General features: G+C 53.5%; 3 non-coding genes across 3 annotated transcripts; all 3 read right to left on the reverse strand.

Moving 5' to 3' along the window:
- Positions 1-4577: 4577 nt before the first annotated feature.
- On the reverse strand, positions 4578-4659 carry TRNAS-GCU. Its single transcript has one exon. It is a non-coding gene; the product is annotated as a tRNA-Ser (tRNA).
- A 7062-nt stretch (positions 4660-11721) lies between these two features.
- On the reverse strand, positions 11722-11793 carry TRNAA-UGC. The gene has a single exon. It is a non-coding gene; the product is annotated as a tRNA-Ala (tRNA).
- Positions 11794-13495: 1702 nt separating this feature from the next.
- TRNAE-UUC lies at positions 13496-13567 on the reverse strand. Its single transcript has one exon. It is a non-coding gene; the product is annotated as a tRNA-Glu (tRNA).
- Positions 13568-19983: the final 6416 nt, after the last annotated feature.

Here is a 19983-nt window from a genome sequence, read left to right on the forward strand (position 1 = left end):
CCTCAGGATATCACTGTCACTGGGTTGTTTCTCTTATTGGTAATTCCCAGAAGTGAACAGACTAATAACATTTTATCAGTTATGAAGTGGCCATTTCATATTTCTGGGGAGTGTCTGTTATTTTGCACTAGGGGCCAGGTCCTTGGAGGGACGGAACCTTGGTTCCATTTTATCTTGTCCATGCTCAGCAGCTTCTGGAATTTGGTTCAAAGTATTTACATGTTTCCCTGCCCTGTTCTTAAAAGTGCTGCTTTAGAAAGTGGGGAGGGGCAGGAACTCACTGCAGGATCAGTAGCTGAGTCCCTTAGATATTTATAGCTCATGGGAAGGAGGACGGGGATTGGTGGGTGTCTGGGGATTTAATAATAAACACACAAATATCATTGTTCTTAGTGGATTTTCAACTTCTAATTCCCATAACCCACTAATTATCCCTGGCTGCCCCCGGCAGTCTGGGGAGGGAGAACTAGTAAACTCCTGGGGCCAGTGTGGAACCGAAGGCAGAAGGATCTTTTTGTGGCCGGATCAAAGTCACCCAGAGTAAAATTCACTTCCCTGGATAAATCCCTAGTTGCTGGGCTCTGCAGACGGGTGGGGAGGTGAATTCCATTCCCCATTCTTGAGCATGGACCCCCCTCCAATGCCCCCCCCAATCACAGACAGTACCCGTGCCTTCCCCTGCAGTGACGGACCCACTTGGTGCTGCCAGAGCCATCTGCCATGGGACCTATGGGGACAGAGGCCCAGCTCCAAAACTGCTACCCCTGCCCACGGCCCCCAAGCTGTGCTAGAGTTGCCCTTTCCAGTCTGCAGATGGGTCTAGCTGTTACCCAGCCCATGCACCCACCACACACAAACGTCCTCACAACACACATCCCAGGCTTGGGAAAGACCATCTGGGGCTGGCTGCAGTCTCCCCTTGCTGCTGTGAGAGGAATGGGGTGGTCCCTCATATAGGACACAAACATACCTGGAGCAGAAGGGAAATGTAGTTTCTTCCAGGGGCTTGAAAATGTTTGATTTAGAGTCCTGAGCTCTGTCTTCCTGTTTGTCCCCTTCCTCCACTTTCAGATCTCTTGGAGAGACGAGGTGGGTGAGGTCATTTCTTTTAGATCCAATTAAAATCCCTCTCTTTGATATCTTGGGATCAACATGGCTACAACAACTCTTTTCCATTTGTACCCGCTTCCCCTCTCATCTCCCCCTGAGCTGAGACTGTCCCATGTGATGGGAGAATAAGGGTTCAGTCCTGTAACTGGATTGGGTCGTGCCAGCACTGATGGGAGTGAAAGCCTGTGTGCATTAATGACAGCAGCAGCTCTGGGACTCGGCGCATAGGGAGCAGAGATGGGAATGAGCAGGTTATGTTTGTGCCGGGTGTGAGTTACACATGTGGGAATTCTGGGCCACTGCGTACGCACAGAATTCACGTCCAGTGCAGAATTTCTTTTTTTTTTTTGCATGAAGAAAATAAATTCTGCCTGAGAAGTGCTGCTGTTCTGTCTTTCACCCACCCTGTCGCACCAGAACAGGCAGCAGCCAGCTGGGTTCATCTTGGTGGGAAATTGTTGCCCGGAGCTAGACCCCAAATGGGAAGAGAGTTAGTGGGTGCAGCTTGGGAGAGTCCTGAGACACGGCTGCCGCTGGGGGTGGGGACAGGGTGGTCATTCTCTACTGGCAAGAGGGTGTGGAAAGGGCAGAGGAGGAGCCAGTGTCCCCTGTGGAGACTGCCCAGCCCCAGGTTATCCAGTCCCAGGCGCTTCTTCCCCCACCATACCCCAAACCTCTTCACCCCTCCAGCCATCAGTTGCCAGGCTTCCCTCGCTGCTCCCCCTTCCTAACTGGCAGAGACCCTCTGAGCCAGTCGTGTGTCAGGGCTCAGCCCTCTGGCTGAGGCCTTGGGGCACTTTCTCCCCCTCTCAGGGTACCACGCCACAGGGGCCCCACAAATCTACATTGCTCAGGCCTTGGCTTCAGCGCTGGTGGTGGGGCTCAGGGCCCTGGACTTCAGCCCCATGCGCTGGGTCTTCAGCTTTCTGCCCTGGGCCTCAGCGAGTCCAATGGTGGCCTTGCTTGGCAGCCCCCCTGAAACCTGCTAGTGTCCCCTGAGCGGGCCCAGAACCCCTGGTTGAGAACCACCGCCTTACCCCTGGGCTTACATTGCAGTGTAGACATACCCTGAGAGGGCATCTATACTGTGATAAAATCCCTGTGGCCCGGCTGGCCTGGATGAGCTGATTTGGGCTCCTGGGGCTCAGACTGGAGCCCACGCTTCGAGACCCTCACCCCTCGTGGGGTCTCGGAGGCCACACTGTAATTTTATAACCCTGCAGCACAAGCCCCACAAGCCTGAATCAACTGACCCAGGGTTTGAGAATAGTGACTTGGGTGTGTTAATGGCAGTGTAGACATAATGCCAGGCTATGTCCACACTGCGATGAAACACCCACAGCTGCCCCGTACCAGTGCAGGCTCCCAGGCTAGGGCCGTGGGGTGGTAAATTTGCAGTGTAGACATCTCAGCTCAAGCTCAGCCCTCAAGTTTGGGAGGGAGTTTAGCAAGCAAACAAGGTAAAATGGCAGTGGAGTATTACCCTGGACTCAATGGCATTTCTCCATTGGTCTGTCTGCTTTGGGGCAGGGACAATAACACGTCCTGCTGCATTCGTTATTTCAAAGGGCGGTTTAAGATTTTCATTCTCACACACTGTGCACGAAGCAGGACTCAACCCTCGGTGTAAACTAAATGAGCCGCTCACAGATTCTGGCAGCCACAATGAGCCCTTTGGTGTGAGATCCCAGACCTGCCCCTGTCCCAGAGGGAGGGGGGTTTATCTGTGTTGGGCTGGACCACTGACCTATCAGCTCTTAACTCTCAGACTTTCAGTAATTCTGTTATCAGTATAATTTAAACAGCCATACTGGGCTGGACCAAAGGCCCATTTAATTCTCTGACAGTAGCCAATACCAGGTGCCCCAAGAGGTACTCAACAAGGCACCACTGGGAGTTGGACCCAGGATCTCCTGTTTACAAGGCAGGTGCTTTAGCCAGCTAAGCCATGGTGCCTGCTTGTGGCTAAAACACACTGTCTGCCCACACCTGACTCTCTGCCATCGCCACTGGGGCCTGAAAAGCTTTGCTTGTGTTGGATTCTGCAAAGCAGAGGAGCAGGTGAGGTTTTCCTTGCAAGGTGTGTGTGTGTGTGTGTGTGTGTGTGTGTGTAAATCTTTGGCCAGGTCTGCATTACAAAGTTATTTCAGCATCATTATATTGCTCAGGTGTGTGAAAAACACACAACGCTCCCTCGGTCAGCAGCTTGTGGCTGGTGTACACACTGCAATGCCACGTCTGGTGACAAAATTGACCTGTTTTGGTGACAAAATAAAACCACCACGACGAGAGGCCTAGAGCTTTGTGGAGCAAACTTAAAGTGACAAATTGTCATTGTAAATGCTGCTGGTCATTATATCACCATAACTGGTCTCCACCAGTATCCCACCATGCCTGCCGTGAACTCGCCTGACCTGCATTCCTGCTACAGAGGCTGGGCCCCTCCCCTTTCATAGCTCCAGAAAGTTCTGACAGCTGAGCCGCTATCTACGCCGGGATTAGGTTGATAGAACTGCATTGCCAGCCTAAGTAATGTAATTACACCAACCTAATTTCATAGTGTAGACCTGTCCAAAGAATCACACACACACCTTGGGAGCAAAACTTCACCTGTTCCCCTGCTTTACAGAAGCCAAACACGAGCAACACTTGTCAGGGCCCAGTGGGGATTGGCAGAGAGTCAGGTATGGGCAAACACGCTGTTTTAAGTAACAGCAGGTACCCTGGCTTGGCTGGCTTGGCTGGTTAAAGCATCTGCTTTGTAAACAAGAGATCCTGGGTTCAACACCCGGTGGTACCTTAAGGAGTGGCTTTTGGGGCACCTGGTATTGGCTACTGTCAGAAGACAAGATTCAGAGCTAGATAAACCTATGGTTTAAATTACACTCACAGGCACTGATAAAGAGTTACTGAAAGTTTGGGTGTTAAGAGCTGATAGGTCAGTGGTCCAGTACCCTCAATGTGGTTTTAGCTGGAAACACACCTGGAGGAAAAAGACTGAACTGAACTGATTCAGAAATCAGAAGAGAATAATAACAATAATACTTTCAAACCAAAGTCCCCAAACAGATTAGTATTGGTTTTTCAGTTTGGGGAATTTTGTTTTCTCAGTCAGACCTTGCCAAGGGAAGCAGGGAGAAAATGTTTGAGTTGCCTCCTTCAGAACAGCTTGGCCTAGACACTAGCTCTGGTTCACTGCTCTGGCCTTGCTCGGGTTGAGGGTATTTTAATAATTTGGGCTGGTCCCAGGGTGTTTGGAGGACATGATGAGGATGTTACCTTTTGAGATAAAAATTAAGAAATACAGGACTAGAGAATTTTTCTTTTTTTAAGAAATCTGGGATTTAGACATTTTATTTAAAGCAATAGAGTTCTGAGTTTCTGAGAAGGTTTTTGTTTGCAAGAAGCAACATTGTACCAAAGGGGACATGGTTGTCTACAAAGGAGGGGTAATGACTAAATGCATCCGATGAGGATGGGATTCGAACCCATGCGTGCAGAGCACAATGGATTAGCAGTCCATCGCCTTAACCACTCGGCCACCTCATCTGAGCTGTCAAGAAAAAGACAGGAGGAGAAATCTAAGGCCAGCAGAGCTAGGGACAATAAGGAGTTTCTAAACACTAAGCGGAAGCAGAGGCTGAATGAGCTCCCCCCTCACATCTAGTGAGGAGCTGGGGAAAAGACTTCAGGAACAGACCATGTTTGCACAGACACACCTACTCTGCCTAGCTATGCAGCATGATGGGGCCACTTTCCAAAAATGACCAGTTTTGGCTGGTGGTGGGTTACAAATCACTTTAGCATTGAGTGGAATGAAATGTTATTATCCTTCCTGCATGAGTGAAGGGCAGCAGAACATGTGGTAAACACCACAGCTTGCACACCCACCGATATAGCTTCTCCCACTGACATAGCTGCCACCTCTTGCGAAGTGGATTAACTTGGGGAAGTGGATTAGTCCGTCCTGATGGAGGGGTAGGTGGGTGAGGAATAGCTTTTATTGGACTTCATAGAAGTGATTGAGAACATCCTAAACCAGTGGTCCCCAAACATTTCACACTGTGCCCTCTTAGCCATGGCTGTGGCCCCTCGGAAGCCGCGGTCAAGAACCGAGGCTGGGAGTGGGGCTGTTGCTTGCTGAGGAGAGGGGTGCAGACAGGGGTAAGGGGGTCGAGGCCGAGCTGGAATCCAGGGGCCCAGGCTGAGGGTGGGGTTGGGCAGGGTGGGGCTGAGTGCTGCTCCCTCCATGGGGGCTGGCTCAGGCACTGAGGTGCCCCCATGAATGTTCCTCTGTGTCCCCCTAGGACTCATGCCCCACATTTTGGGAACCACTGAACCCTACTCACTAATCAGGGGCTAGTGATGCCAAAGCCCAGGGAAAGGGAGAACAAGTGCGGGGCCCCCAGCACTGGAGCCATGTGAAGGGGCTGCAGGAGAGGGGCAATGGCTGGTGGCCCAGGGAGTTAAGGGCAAAGGGGGCACAGGAGGGGCAGGAGTTAGGGGTGAAGGAGGTGCAAGGGGCTGGGAGTGCAGGAGCTAGCGGTAAAGGGGGAGTGGGGATCGTCCAGGGGCAATGGGGAAGTGCCAAAGTACAAGCTTTGCCCAGGGCACCATTTTCCCTAATGCTGGTCTGAGCAAACAACTGGAAATGACCCTTCAGTGAGACCAGAACCATCGTGTAGAAAAGCCCCTTTGTTAAGTGGTGGTGGCTGAGGGCTTAGGGAGATGGGTTAAAAACAGCAGGTACTTGTCTGTGGAGGTTTGATTCTTGCCTGTTAGGCAAGGCTGGTGCGTGGTGTCTCCATGGCTGTACTTTCAGTGTCTGATCTGCCCCAGGGAGCCAAGCCTAGACATATTCAGAGGCTCTATGCCAGGGTTTCTCCAACTTCTTTTCACTGCAACCCCCTTCTGCTAAAAAAACTCACTACATGGCTCTGGAAAGAGGGACCAAGCTCCTCCACACTGAGCAGAGGCAGGGGAGACAAAGCCTGAGCCCTGCCCCAGTGAGGGGAGGGCAAAACCAGAGCTTGAGGGATTCAGCCCTGGGTGGTGAGGCTCAGACTTTTGGTTTCAGCCCCAGGCCCCAACAAGTCTAATGCCAGCCCTGGTGACCCCATTAAAACAGGGTCACATCCCACTTTGGGGTCCTGACTCACAGTTTGAGAACCACTGCTCTATGCTGTGGGGAGAGAGTTTTCCTGTGGGTGCAGTTAATCCACTTCGCAAGAGTTGGCAGCTATGTCAGTGGGAGAAGCTATATCAGTGGGTGTGCAAGCTGTGGTGTTTACCACATTTAAGAAGTGTAATCAAACCCCATTTTTAAAACCACCTGTGGTCTGCGAATGGCAAAGGACCTCGATGAAGCAGGGTCTGTCCTTCAAAGTGCTGGACATCACGATTCCATACTCCTGTTGTCATGGGGATATTGCTCAGTGTTAGAGTGCTTGACTGCAGTTTATGTAGTCTGCAGTTCAAACCCCCGTGTTCTCTTATAACCCTCTTTCTTTTTTTTTTAAAAAGGAAAACATTTCCATTTCCATTCTCCATTCTGTTCAGGAGCTCCAATATACGGGGGTGCTTGATATGAATGTAAACACTCAACATTTCGCTGTCCAAATGCATAAAAACCTAGCAAAGCTGTTCATCAGCTGAAATCAGTTCCAGTCCTCTAAGTGTCTAGTTTATGTTTTCATCAATTAAACAAAGGTATCATAGGAATGTACATTTCAGATCCCTCTTCTCCAGGAGCTATGTTGTGCAGAAGAACAAGAACCACATCCAGCTGCAGTTCAGGAGTCTGATGACCAAAGAGCCACGAATTGTTCTGAGGGCTGGAGAAAAATGCCTTCTAGTGAGCTATTGAACGAGTTCAACCTGTTTAGCTTATCAAAAGAAGATTGAAAGGTGACTTCATTGAAGTGTTGAAGGGCCTTAATGGAGACAAAAGATGGGGTATGAAAGGGCTCTTTAATCGAGGAGAGAAAGGCATAACAAGACCCAATGGCTGGAAGGTGAAAAGAGACAAATTCGTATTAGGAATAAGACACAAATATTCAACAGTGAGGATGATTCACCACAGGAACAAGCTACCAAGGAAAGTGGTGGATTTGCCATCTCCTGATGTCATCTAATGGAGACTAGATGTCTTTCTGGAATGTGTTTGCCCCAAAAGTAGCTCTGGTGTCATACAGGAGGCCTATGATATGCAGGGGGTCAGATTAGATGCTCTAATGGTCTGTTCTGGCCATAAAGTCGACTAATTTCTGAAAAACTGAGTGTAGCATTGGGAGCAGCGTCTAATGTTTTCCTGTCTAGCCGGCTTGCTGCCTAGAACGAACGCTCCTTGAGTGGGGTGATCCACAGGGAGTAGCTCAAACCTCCAAAGTGCCTGGCAGGGGCAGGACATTAGCAGAGCAAGGGAGGGGTGTGGCAGTGACATCACAAAGGCTTTTTGCAGGACCTCAGACTATTGGTCAAAGGTGGGGGGGAGGTGGTGACCTCACAGAGAGATGCTGACATCAGCCAGGCAGGACAGTGGCGAGGGGCCAGGGAAACCTCAGAGACCCCTGTGGCTTTGCTTCAGCAAGTCTCCTTCTCCAGGTCTCTCTTTGAGGACTGAGAGAGTATTCGGGTTCACGGACGTGAGCGCCAGGAGGAACCTGTTTCGAGTTTTCTCCTTCCCTTTTAGTGATTTTACTAGAAAACAGATGTCCCTGTTTAGAAGGTAAGAGCCTCCTTGAAGTTTGAAACCTGTTCAGTCTGATCCATCTGGTGACAGTTGAATTCTAGGCATGGAAAACACGAGCTTAAGGAGGCAGAATTTTATTGTGCACCTGGGATTTTGTCCTTAGAATCACTGGGGACATTAGGGTTTGTCCTTTTGGTTTCACCTTTTCCTCCATCCCTCCCTCCTTTCTCTTTGTCTCTTGCTTCTTTTGTCCTTTCTCCTGTTCCCCTCCCAACACCAGGAGGGGTGTGCGTATGTGTCTCAGGGGAGTGCTCTGCAGCTCCCACTGTGGGAGGTCCACCCGAAAATGTGGGGCTGAAATAGTGGTCAGGCAGTGATCCCCACCGGTGACCTGGGCCATCCTTTGGGCAAGAACCCTCAGCCTCCCGTCTCAGTCTCTACCCTGACTGGCTGAGCAGGGGGTTATTGACAGGGAGGAGACTCAGGTCCTTGTTGTTCTCTTTTAAGACCAAGGAAATAAGTCATAACCAGTCATATGTTTGATGAATTTTGCTGCTCCTCTGCATTAATTGTCTCTGAGCAGTTCATGATTCTCTCTAACATTGCAGTTCTCCTCAAATACTTGCTGAATATTTATTGTGCACTGTTGTTGGTCTGGAGCTCATCTGAGAGCACTTTATTCAGGTCATTCAGTATCTGAAATTCAAGATCCGATGGTTAGTTTTGAAAATCAGGGCTCTTGGGTCCTATTCCCAACTCTGCCACTGGCTGGCCGTGTGACCTAAGCCAAGTCAATTCTCCTTTCTCAGCCTTAGCTTCTTCCTCTTTCAAGTAGGGAGAATAATGATCCTCTCCTACCTACCTCACGGTGGGTGGGGATCCATTGGAGAGTGTCACTAGGAGTAGTGCATAATATGCGGTGTCCTATCATGTTTACTCAGAGCAGATTAATGACATAATAGAATAGCTGAAATAGTCTATTTGATTTGTATTTCTTTATTTTGAAATTGTTAAGAGCAGCAATTACTTAGCTCAGACTGAAGCATCTTATCTCATGTTTGTGATCTAAGTGTCCCCTCTTTGTGTGTGATGAGACAATTTAACACACTGTGACAAACAGGAGATGCTTTTGTTTTGCAACAAAATCTTTTTGCAAAGAACTTTCATCTCACTTGTTTTGATTTCGAGAAACAAACTGGTTTAGTCTGAAGGGGATTTTCTGACAGAAATGGTTTCAATGAAATTTCCCCACCATCTCGATTCCTGGGCTCTATCCCTTTCTCTGTTTGTTTTTTTTGTCCATTAGAACAGGAGTCAGGACTGTTGGCTTCTCTTTCTGGGTCTGCCACCACCTTGCTGTGTAGGCCCTTGGGACGGTCACTTCCCTTCTTTGTACTTCAGGCTCTCCCCATCTGTCCAATGAGAACAGGGACAGTTCTCGAACTCTGGGCAGTCATTTTCAGCCGGGCCCCGGCAGGGATAACTAAAAATTTTTATATATATATATATATGTATATATAAAAAAGACTTTCATTCCTTAGGAACCAGTTCCCTATAAAAAGTTCTGATTTAAGGGATGTGCCACAGTATGTATTTTTTGTACCAATAGCGTTACCATGCGTCCGTATTTTCCCAGGAGGAATTTTTAAATTTTAAAAAATTCCTCCCAGACAGTGATTTAAGAACAAAAAGCCTGACATGTCCAGGAAAATAAGGGTGTATGTTAACCCTACCTAAAGTTCTTTTTTAAAAAGATGGGCCTGAACTAGAAACGAATTCCGTTTTACATGTGTGGGTCCCCGCCACTCCCTGGGGGTGTGCTAGGGTGACCAGATGTCCTGATTTTATAGGGACAGTCCCAATTTTTGGGTCTTTTTCTTATATAGGATCCTAATAACCCCCACCCCCCCCGTCCCGATTTTTCACACTTGCTGTCTGGTCACCCTAGGGTGTGCACATGTGTGGGTCCCAGCTGCTCCCTGCCCCCCTCATTGAAGCAGTGTGCAGGGTTACTGCCCTGAGAACTGCAGGCACCAGTGGACATGGGGCTGGCTGGAGGCAGGGCAGGGCTGACTGGAGGTAGAGTCTGGCTGGAGGCAGGGCAGGGGGTGCGGGGCTGGCTGCAGGCATGGGGTGTGCGGGACTGGCTGGCTTCAGGCAGGGGGGTGCAGCAGGGGTTGGCTGGAGACAGGGCACAGGGCAGGAGGTGCGGGGCCGCTGGTGTAGGGCTGGTGCGGGCAGGGGGGTGTGGGGAGCTGGCTGGCTTCAGGCAGAGCCGCAGGGGGTACGACAGGGGTTGGCTGGAGACAGGGCACGGGGTGCAGGGCTGACTGCAGGGGGTGCGGGGCTGGTGCAGGCAGGGTGTGCAGCAGGGGCTGGCTGTGAGCAGGAGGTGCAGGGCTGGCTGGAGACAGGGGCTGGTGCAGGCAGGGCAGGGGGTGCGGGGCTGGCTGGAGATGGGCCTGGCTGTGGGCAGGAGGTGTGGGGCTGACGGTGGGCAGGGGCTGGTGCTGGCCGGGCAGGGGGTGTGGGGCTGGCTGGAGATGGGCTGGCTGTGGGCAGGGGGTGTGGGGCTTGCTGGAGATGGGCTGGCTGTGGGCAGGGGGTGTGGGGCTGGCTGGAGGCAGGGGCTGGTGCAGGCAGGGCAGGGGGAGAGGGGCTGGAGGCAGGGCAGGGGGTGCAGCAGGGGCTGGGCAGGGCTGGGGGTGCAGGTACAGAGGGTACAGCCCACCCTGTACGGTAAGTGCCCCCTCCTCCCTCCCTCAGCACCGGGGTAGCAGCAGCAGCCCGGGGCTTGGGGGCTATTTAAATGGCCCGGGGCTCCCCTGTTTCCACCGCCCCGGCCCTGTAAATAGCTGAGGGAGCCCTGGGGAAGCGGCGGGGCTCTGGGGGCTATTTAAAGGGACGGGGCGGTAGAAGCAATGGGAGCCCTGGACTTTTTAAATAGCCCCCAGCGCCCTGCAGCCCTACCCCAGCCCTATCCCAGCCCCTGCTGGGAGCCCCAGGCCCTTTAAATTGCCCCCTGAGGAAGCCGGGCCACCCCAGTACGGCGAACTGGCTCTTGCTGGTACACGGTACCAGGGCTTGGGCACGGGGCCCTCTTAGGCGTGGGGCCCAATTCAGGGGAATCGGGAGAATCTGCCTAAAGCTGGTCCTGTCTGAGGGTGGGGTGGGGTGGGGCAGGACTTGGTCCCATTCTGGGCACCACCAAAAATTATCCAAACCTGCCGCCCCTGTCCAGCCCAACCTTCTGCTGATGCACCTCAGCCCACACCCCTGCAGGGTTTGAAGCTTCTATTGCTTAAACTCCAGGACACTGAGGGATTTCAGCTCCCCTTTGCCCACAGGGAACCTTCACCCCACTCCCAGCCAGGTTCTTGTCCATGGGATCACTGCAGGGGGCTGGGTCCCGCTGGGTCTTTTCTCTCTCTACGACAGGCCCGGGTGCAATAACTGGGACATCAGAGCACCCAGGACCTTCTGTGGGGCTGCCATTCCCCTTCCCCTGCTGTGGTCTCGTCTGTCATTGACTCCAGCCTTTTTTCTATCCATCGTCAGCACCATCCCAAGCCAGCTGCACTCACCTCAGAAAGACAGTGTCCCCTGGTGGGTGTAAATCACTGACCTCCTTCCTCTCTGAGCACTGACTGCCCCTCTGTTTCCTGGCCTCTCAGTCTGTGCAGATGGGACCTTTCCCTCCAGTGCTGGAGGATTCACCCTTCTCATCTACCCTTGTCCCAAGCAGCACAGCAGGTGGGAATCTTACATGTACTGAGGTGACTTAGGAGCAGAAACTGCCCCCGACCTTCCATGCAATTGGTACTTGCCCCTCACTCCACAGGATTAAAACTCCTGCAGGGAGACTGCTGGGCCACATCCCCTCTGGGCATGAGCAAAGCAGCAGGGTGAAAAAAAGAACCTGGAGATGCTGGGGATTGAACCCAGGGCCTCATACATGCAAAGCATGTACTCTACCACTGAGCTACATCCCCAGATAGTCTTTGCTTGCTATGGGTTACACCAAGGGTAGGCAACCTATGGTACGTGTGCCAAAGGTGGCACACGAGCTGATTTTCAGTGGCACTCACACTGCCCAGGTCCTGGCCAAAAGTCTTGGGGGCTCTGCATTTTAATTTAATTTTAAATGAAGCTTTTTATCATAGAATCATAGAATCTCAGGGTTGGAAGGGACCTCAGGAGGTCATCTAGTCCAACCCCCTGCTCAAAGCAGGACCAAACCCAACTAAATCATTTTAAAACATTTTAAAAAACCTTATTTACTTTACATAGTTATATATTATAGACTTATAGAAAGAGACCTTCTAAAAACATTAAAATGTATCACTGCCATGCGGAAACCTTGAATTAGAGTGAATAAATGAAGACTCGGCACAGCACTTCTGAAAGGTTGCTGATCCCTGGGTTACACTCAGAGCCCTCCTGATCCCAGAGCATCCAGTGGCCTAACAGCAGCATGGGGGACACATTCCCTGCTCTGAGGGCCAAACCTGCTGTCCTGGAGGCTGCTGGTTCTTAGGGGTCACTTTTCAGCAGGGCCAGATTCGATGTGTGGGGCAGAGAGAGTGTGTGGCCTGGACTCGGGGGGCAGAGATGCACTCTGCCCTCTACCCTGCATTGGGTGGGGGGGTGCTGCCACCTCCTGCTGGAAGGTACTGTGTCGGGGGGGGGCACTGTGAGTCGCTCAACACTGACCCTGGTGGCAGAAGTGCAGTGGGAAGCTCCAGGTGTTTCTAGGATCTGCTCTTTCCACCTGCCTGTGAAGTCCAGCTTTCCCCAGCACATTCACTGTGGTGCAATTGGGTCACTGTTTCCATGGCTGAACAGCAAAGAATCGCTCCCAGTTTCCCTTCTGTCTGCAGCAGGATTAGCCTGTGTCAGTGATTAATGAGCTGGATCTAGTATCTAGTTGTAGATTGTTATTCATTCCCCACCTTGACAATTCACACAGTCCCTTTCCTACTCAAATCCCCAGCACCTTGGTGATCCTGGTAGCGGGGGTTGGGTCCTGAGATTTTCAGGTTCCTTTTTCCCCTCCACCTGGAGTGAAACTCAGCTTTTCCCCCATCCCAGACAATCCATGAAATAACAACAGGGACATAAAGAAAGAGGGGAGGGAACATCTCACAGCCAGGGCTGGATGTGCCCAGGGCCCCCCTGATTGTCCATTGTTTCCATGGAATTTGGCCCCCTGCTTTGCACAAGGGACAGAGAAAGATCTTGCTGTTCCTGTGTCTGTGCAAGGAAAATTGTGCTTCTGTATGAAAGAGAGGCGGGAAATGGCCCCATGGTGGGACAATATCCTCAGGATCAAGACCTAAGGATTTAGGCTGAGAACTGATAGAACTGCACTCATCTGGGATTTAACAAATTCTCTTCCATGGAGCAGGGCCACTTCCAGCATTTTTGCCACCCCAAGTGGGAAAAAAAATAAAAAAGCTGCTGCAGCTCTACCTCTGCCGCTTTTGGTGGTAAGTTCCTTTGCTCTGAGAGGGACCAATTGCTGCTGAAGCCTCCCCTTTCCATTGACCGCCCCAGGGACTTGCTTTCTGCGCTGGTGCCTGGAGCCAGCCCTGCCATGGAGACACTGGGAAGATGGGGGGAATCAGGAAAATACCATGGATTTGTTTATTTTGTAAGTGAAAAACTGAAGCAGTTTATGGTTTAAAGTCACTTTTCCCTGACTGGGAATTGAACCCAGACCGTGGCAGTGAAAATGCCAAATCCTAACCACTAGACCACCAGGAAGGTGATGATGTTTTTCTTCTTGCTTATGTTACACTTTCTTAGGCTACTTTCTATCTACTTTCTGAAACTGCTCATTGTCCATTCCCTGAGGGGCTAAGAGCAGAAAGCGCAGGAATCGCTGTACTCAGGGTCACGACCTGAGCCCAACCCAAGACACTGAAACAAACACAAATCATGCTTCCTCCAGCAGGATCACAGAGCCACACAAAGAAAACCCATGAGGAACAATCCTCCTCTGCCTTCATTTACCCCATCGCAATCCTCTCAGCAGCCGACTCTTGTGGGAAGGACACTGAGCTGATAGCAGCTCTGGCACAGAGACCAAGGGAGGAGTGTTGCACCCCCTGGGTGTGAGCTGATCACATTCTGACTCTGGAGGAGGAGGGAAAGGCCATGGCCACATGATGGGGCCAGTATGTACCACAACATGGTTCTTCTATGTGGGATGACTCTGAACATTGACTGATCTCCACTCCCTTGGATTTGAAGAGATGTTTAGTTGGGCACTTGGGAACCTATAAGGCTGAAGCAATTTTATGGATGGTGACACTATGATTGAAGGGTTATTTAATGTTGTAGAAATTGTTAAAAACACTGAGCTTAAACTGGAACTGCCTGTTGTTAAAGGCTGGTTTCCCCACGTCCGTTCCATAAGCTCTGCTAGAAACACCCTGGGTTCTCTCCTGCCTCGGTGGGAACTGCAGGGAATCGTCCCCTGCTGCCCTTGGCTCCAGGCTGGTTTTTCTGGGGAGGGGACGTGGAATTGATTTGTTTGCTGTTGAGAAGGGAGCCAGGCCAGTTCTCAGGGAACGAGAACTCCCAGCATCTTCCCAGCCCAGCCCAGGCTGCTGCCCTGTCCCAGCCTCTGTTCCCCTGGGGGCCCTGCGTGTTTGACTCTAGAGCAGGCCGGGAGCAGCAGCTGAGGCAGAGGACAGCCTGGGCCGGGCAGATAAGAAGGAGTTTAGCCATCAAAAAGGTAAAGTGGCAGTGGAGTGTTACCTTGGACTCGACGTCATTTCTCCATTGGTCTGTCTGCTTTGGGGCAGGGACAATAACACGTCCTGCTGCATTTGTTATTTCAAAGGGCGGTTTAGGATTTTCATTCTCACACATGATGCACAAAGCAGGACTCAACCTTTGCCGTAAACTAAACGAGCCGCCCACAGATTCTGGCAACCACAATGAGCATTTGGGTGAGAGCTCAGACCTGCCCCTGTCCCATCTGTGTGGGGACTGGACCACTGACCTACCCGCTCTTAACTCCCAAACTTTCAGTAACTCTATTATCAGTGCCTGTGAGTGTAATTTAAACCATAAGAAAAACCACACTGGGCTAGACCAATAGCCCATCTAGCTCTGAATCCTGTCTTCTGACAGTAGCCAATGCCAGGTGCCCCAAAAGCCACTCCCCAAGGTACCAGTGGGAGTTGAACCCAGGATCTCCTGTTTACTAAACAGGTGCTTTAATCAGCTAAGCCATGGTGCCTGCTGTTAGTAAAAGCATGATGTCTGCCCAAATCTGACTGTCTGCCAACCCCCACTGGGGCCTGACAAGCTTTGCTTGTGTTTGGATTCTGTAAAGCAGAGGAGCAGGTGAAGTTTCACTCCTAAGGTGGGTGTGTGATTCTTTGCACAGGTCTATGCTACAAAATTAGGTCGGTTTAACTACATTACTCAGGGGTGTAAAAAAAATTTATCCCCCCCCCCCCCAACCAATGCAATTCAATAAACCAAACCCATGTGCAGATAGCGCTGTGTCACCAGGAGGGGGTCGCCCAACAACAGGGCTTGGGGAGGGACTTGGTTCGTTAAGACCCAGTGAACCGGTGGCCCATGACTCTTGCATGTGGGGAGGCTGGGCATGAGCTCTGGAAGCTCCCTAGAAGCTAGTCCGCCTCTTGCTCACTCCTCTCCTCCCTCGTCCTTACCTGCTGCTCGTGCCTCTACACCCTCTGCCCCAAGGTCTGCCCACCACCCACCCCTCTCTGCCTCCCTGGGAATGTGACAACCACAATCTTGGCTTGTGACCCATCCTATCCACACCCACACCTCTCTGCCCCATCCGTGACACCCATCCTGCCTGCCACCCACACCTCTCTGTCCCCTCCTGTGACACCCATCCTATCCACCACCCACACCTCTCTGCCCCATCCGTGACACCCGTCCTGCCTGCCACCCACACCTCTCTGCCCCTCCCCTGACCCAGCCTACCCAGACCAGCCCACCACTTGCACCTCTCTGTGCTGTGACACCCATCCTGCCTGCCACCCACACCTCTCTGTCCCCTCCCCTGCCCAGCACCCTCTGCTCCCACCCTGAGACCCGCTGTGCCCACCTCTTTCTTCATGCTGCTGTTGTTATTCCATGAATCATCAGGGATGGAATAAAAAGCTGAGTTTACTCCAGAGTGAGGAAAGAAAGGAGCCACCAACCCCTGGCAAAGCTCAGTGCCCCAGAGAAAACCTGCCCCCTGCTATCGCAATCACTGATGTGCTGGGGATATGGCGGGAAAGGGACTGTCTGAATTAAGGCAGGGCCCAGGGGATGGGGGGAGCTGGGGGGAGCACTGGGGGCTGGCAGGGAAGTGACTCTGCACAAGCGGCCCCTCCTCAGCCCATCTCTGCCCCCCTGTGTCTGTGGCTCCCAGCGCTGCTGGCCCCACTGACATCCCCCCCTACCCCCCCCGGCTCTGGCTCCCCTCAGGAGCGGCCGATCCAGCTCCAGGAGAGCAGGTGACCCCTGGGAACGGGACAGGGGTCAAGTGTCCCAGCCAGAGCAGGAAGGGGGCAGCCCAGGAGTTCTCAGATGGGGGGTTACAGCCCCTCGTGGGGGGGTGAGGTTATTATGTGGGGGTCACAAACCGCCCAGCTCTGCAGGCAGCAGCAGTGAGGGTGGCAATGGAGCAAAGTCTGCTGTGAAAAGTGATATTGACAAATGTCTTCACACCCCCAGTGTTCACAGGAACTATTTAAAAACCCTTTTCTGCTTATAACAATAATTCAATCGACGTGTGTTCTAGGCTGAATTTAAAAGTGGGGAGAAAAGTTAAACTCATTTGAAAGAATTGGGTTATAAATTAAGCATTTAAAATAACATTAAATATGAAAAAATGTGTTTTGAATTGATGGTGGGGGGGTCGCACTCGGCACCTTGCTTTGTGCAAGGGGTCACCAGTTCCAAAAGTTTGAGCCCCACTGGTTACACAGGGAAAGAGCAAAGGGAGACCCTGAAACAGGCCTGCAGGGGAAATCCCCGGGAGAGGGGTTCCCAGCTCACACATCTTCCCCGCTCCAGTTACTGCCCCATCCCTGGGCTGTAGCTCCAGTGCCGAGGCCATCACAGATCCCTCTCTGCCCAGGGGCTGGCACAGGTAGTTTCTTCGGCCGGGCCTCTGCCTCACTGAATAACTGCATAAATTCACTGGTGCTCCTCCCCTCCCCCCGCTTCTCTCTGTGACCCTTCTGCCAGCTGGAGGCGGCAGCAACATGGCCCAGGTTTCAATATCTTAGGGATCCTTTTTAACAACACAACACAGAACCTGCTCGAGCCCCCACCCAGTAACCTGGGACAATCCCACACCACCCCTGTGTGTCTCTAGGGGCAATACTTCCCCTGGCCAGCACCCAGTCTGAGGCTGCGTCTACACTACCAATGCCAACAACGGGTTCCGCTCGACAACAATTCACAGCAGTGCGGCCCAACACACATTCATTTTCATCCTCTGAGTCAGGAAACCCACAAAAGCCTCTTCTTTTGTACTGGGGCAGGCAAAAATAAGGGGACACTAAATTATCCTGATTGCTAAAAGCAGGTTTAGGGGGTTGTGTATTTTTGAAAAAAAAAATCAGTACTGATCCTTCTAACTAGCAGTATGAGATAAAGAAAAGAACCGGACAAACCTTGTCAGTAACGGCTAATGTCGGTTTGTAGCTGGGGGAGCGAACAGTCTGAATGTGTGTTACCGACCCCAGCCCCACATAGCAGTAGGGCTTGGCACTCTGTCTGTGCATTGGTGTGGTGGCTGAGTGGTTAACCAAGCAGTGACAATCCAAGCAGGTTCCCTGAGTCAGTTCTGCACCAAAAAAAAAATAAAAATTCTGTGCACAATATTTTAGAATTCTGCAAATTTTATTTGCCAATAAATAAATGTGGAGGCTCCAGCATGGTAGATGGGAGCAGAGGCTCCTGGATGCCCAGAGGTGGGATATCACCCTGCAGCCCCCTCTCCCCTCCAGGGAAACAGACTCTGTGGTGGAGGCTGCACCTCTCTGCCGCCTACTCCAGGAGCCCCAAAAAGACTCCCCAGAACTGCTCATGAGGGGTGCATGTGCACTCCTGTGGCTTCCCCATCAGAAAGTCAGAAAGCTGATCAGCTGGCCCTGGGAGATTAGAAAGGGCCCTGGGGGCTCCTGCCACTACTACCAGGCAGCAACAGCGGGGCTAAAGCGGATTCCTGCCCACCCTCGCTCTGCACGGCGCACCACTCCCAGAAGCACCTGGCACGTCCCTGTGGGGTGTGTCTCTCACACGCTGCCCCCTGCCCCAAGCACCAACTCTGCCATTGGAACTGCAGCAATGGGAGCTGCAGGGGTGGTGCCTGTGGGCAGTGGCCCCAGGAGATCCCCCCCGGCCTCCTCCATGTAGAAGTTGCTGCCAGATGTGGGTGCGGGTCCACTTTCCGGAGCTTCCCAAGTTAAGGTGCCACACCCCAACCCCCCAGCCCCAGCCCAGATCCTGCACCCTGTCCACACCTGAACTCCCTCCCAGGGTCTGCCACTGCCCCCCCTCCCCCCAACCCCCTGCCCCAGCCCAGAGCCTGCACCTCATGCACCCAAATTCCCTCCCAGAGCCTGCACCCCCTCCTGCATCCAAACTGCCTCCCTTGCCCTGCCCATCCCAGAACCTGCACCTGATGTACCCAAACTCCCTCCCAGAGCCTTAGGCAGAGATGGGGGGGGGGGCGAGGAGGGAAGGGGCAGGACTTGGACCCATTCTGGCATCTCCAAAAGTTATATAAACCTGGCAACCCTGAGCTGGAGCCCTAGTCCACTGCACAGCTCTCGCCTTACAGGAGGGAACTCTGTGGGGCAGGTGCTCTGCTGGGGCTTTCTTCCTTCCTTTAATGGCCGTGGAAGGGTGAACAGGGAGAGAATTTGTTCTTCTTTTCTGAACACACGCAGGCAGCGGGATTATTTCCAGGGCTGTAATAAAAACCAAGCTAGCAGAGGATGGTTTCGATCCGTCGACCTCTGGGTTATGGGCCCAGCACGATCCCGCTGTGCCACTCTGCTGTGGGGGGAGGGGGGCTTCCTGCAGGATGTAGTCACAGTGCAGCTCCCCAGCTGGGACCTGGCGAGCTGTGCCCAGGGGATTTAGAACGCTTTAGCGGCAGGTGATTGACACGTGCTGGGTCCCAGCCCCAGCGCTGAACTGACCCGCGCTCGGTGCTTTCTCCGCCGGGGGCTCCTTGGTCTGATGGTTCAGCAGCACCAGCCCCGCCCCCGCTTTTCCCCTGGGGAGACCCGGCCCCTCTCCTGCCCCCTCCGGGCTGAGGCGGGTCCCGCTCCCCCGCGGGTCCCAACCCCCCTGCGAGGGGCCGGGGGCGGGGCCAGGCCCGGGGAGGAGCCGCCCCTTCCTGCCCCCCCGCGTCCCGGCCCCCGCCCCTGTGTGCGGCAGCGGGGCCATGGCCCGGGCCGGGAGCGCAGCGCGGAGGCTGCTCCAGCCCTGCAGCCCGCGGGGCGGCGCGGTGGGGCCGGGGGCAGCGCGGGGCGGGGCCCGAGGGCAGGGGCGGCTCATACGTTTTTGGCCGCCCCAAGCTATCATGCGGCGGGAGGCGCCCCGGAGCCGTGGAGCAGCGGACCTCCCTCGGGGCCATGACTGGCAGAGGGACCGCTGGTCCCGCGTGGCCCGGCTGGACCTCCCGCGGCTGCGGACGGTTCGCGGGCTCCGGCGGCTCCGCATGAGCTGCCCGCAGTCCATGCCTGCGGGAGGTCCACCCGAGACCGCGGGACGAGCGCCCCCTCCGCAGTCATGCCTGCGGCAGGTCCAGTCCGTCCCGGGGCTCTCGGTTGATTACTCCCGCAGGCATGACTGCGGCAGGTCCGCCGGCCCGTGCCTGTCCGCCCCCCCCGGCCGCAGGGGGGGACGCCCCCTAGATTTGTGCCGCCCTAGGCACCAGCTTGTTTTGCTGAGTGCCTAGAGCCGGCCCCTGCCTCGGGGGGGCGGGGACACGCGAGTGGCGGACACAGCTCCTGCCAGGGAGGGGTCGGGCCGTTGTGTGTGCCCTGGTTCGCCCCCGCCCGGGGGGGTCCCCGCGCTCCCCGCGGCCGGAGCGGGGCTGCCCGGGGCTGCGGGGGGCGAGTGCCCAGGGCGGGGCGGAGCCCGGGAGCTGCAGGAGGCCGGAGCGCGGCTCGGCT

The sequence above is a fragment of the Mauremys mutica genome, unplaced genomic scaffold (assembly GCF_020497125.1).
Source record: "Mauremys mutica isolate MM-2020 ecotype Southern unplaced genomic scaffold, ASM2049712v1 001085F_np12_obj, whole genome shotgun sequence".
Taxonomy (NCBI): Eukaryota; Metazoa; Chordata; order Testudines; family Geoemydidae; genus Mauremys; species Mauremys mutica.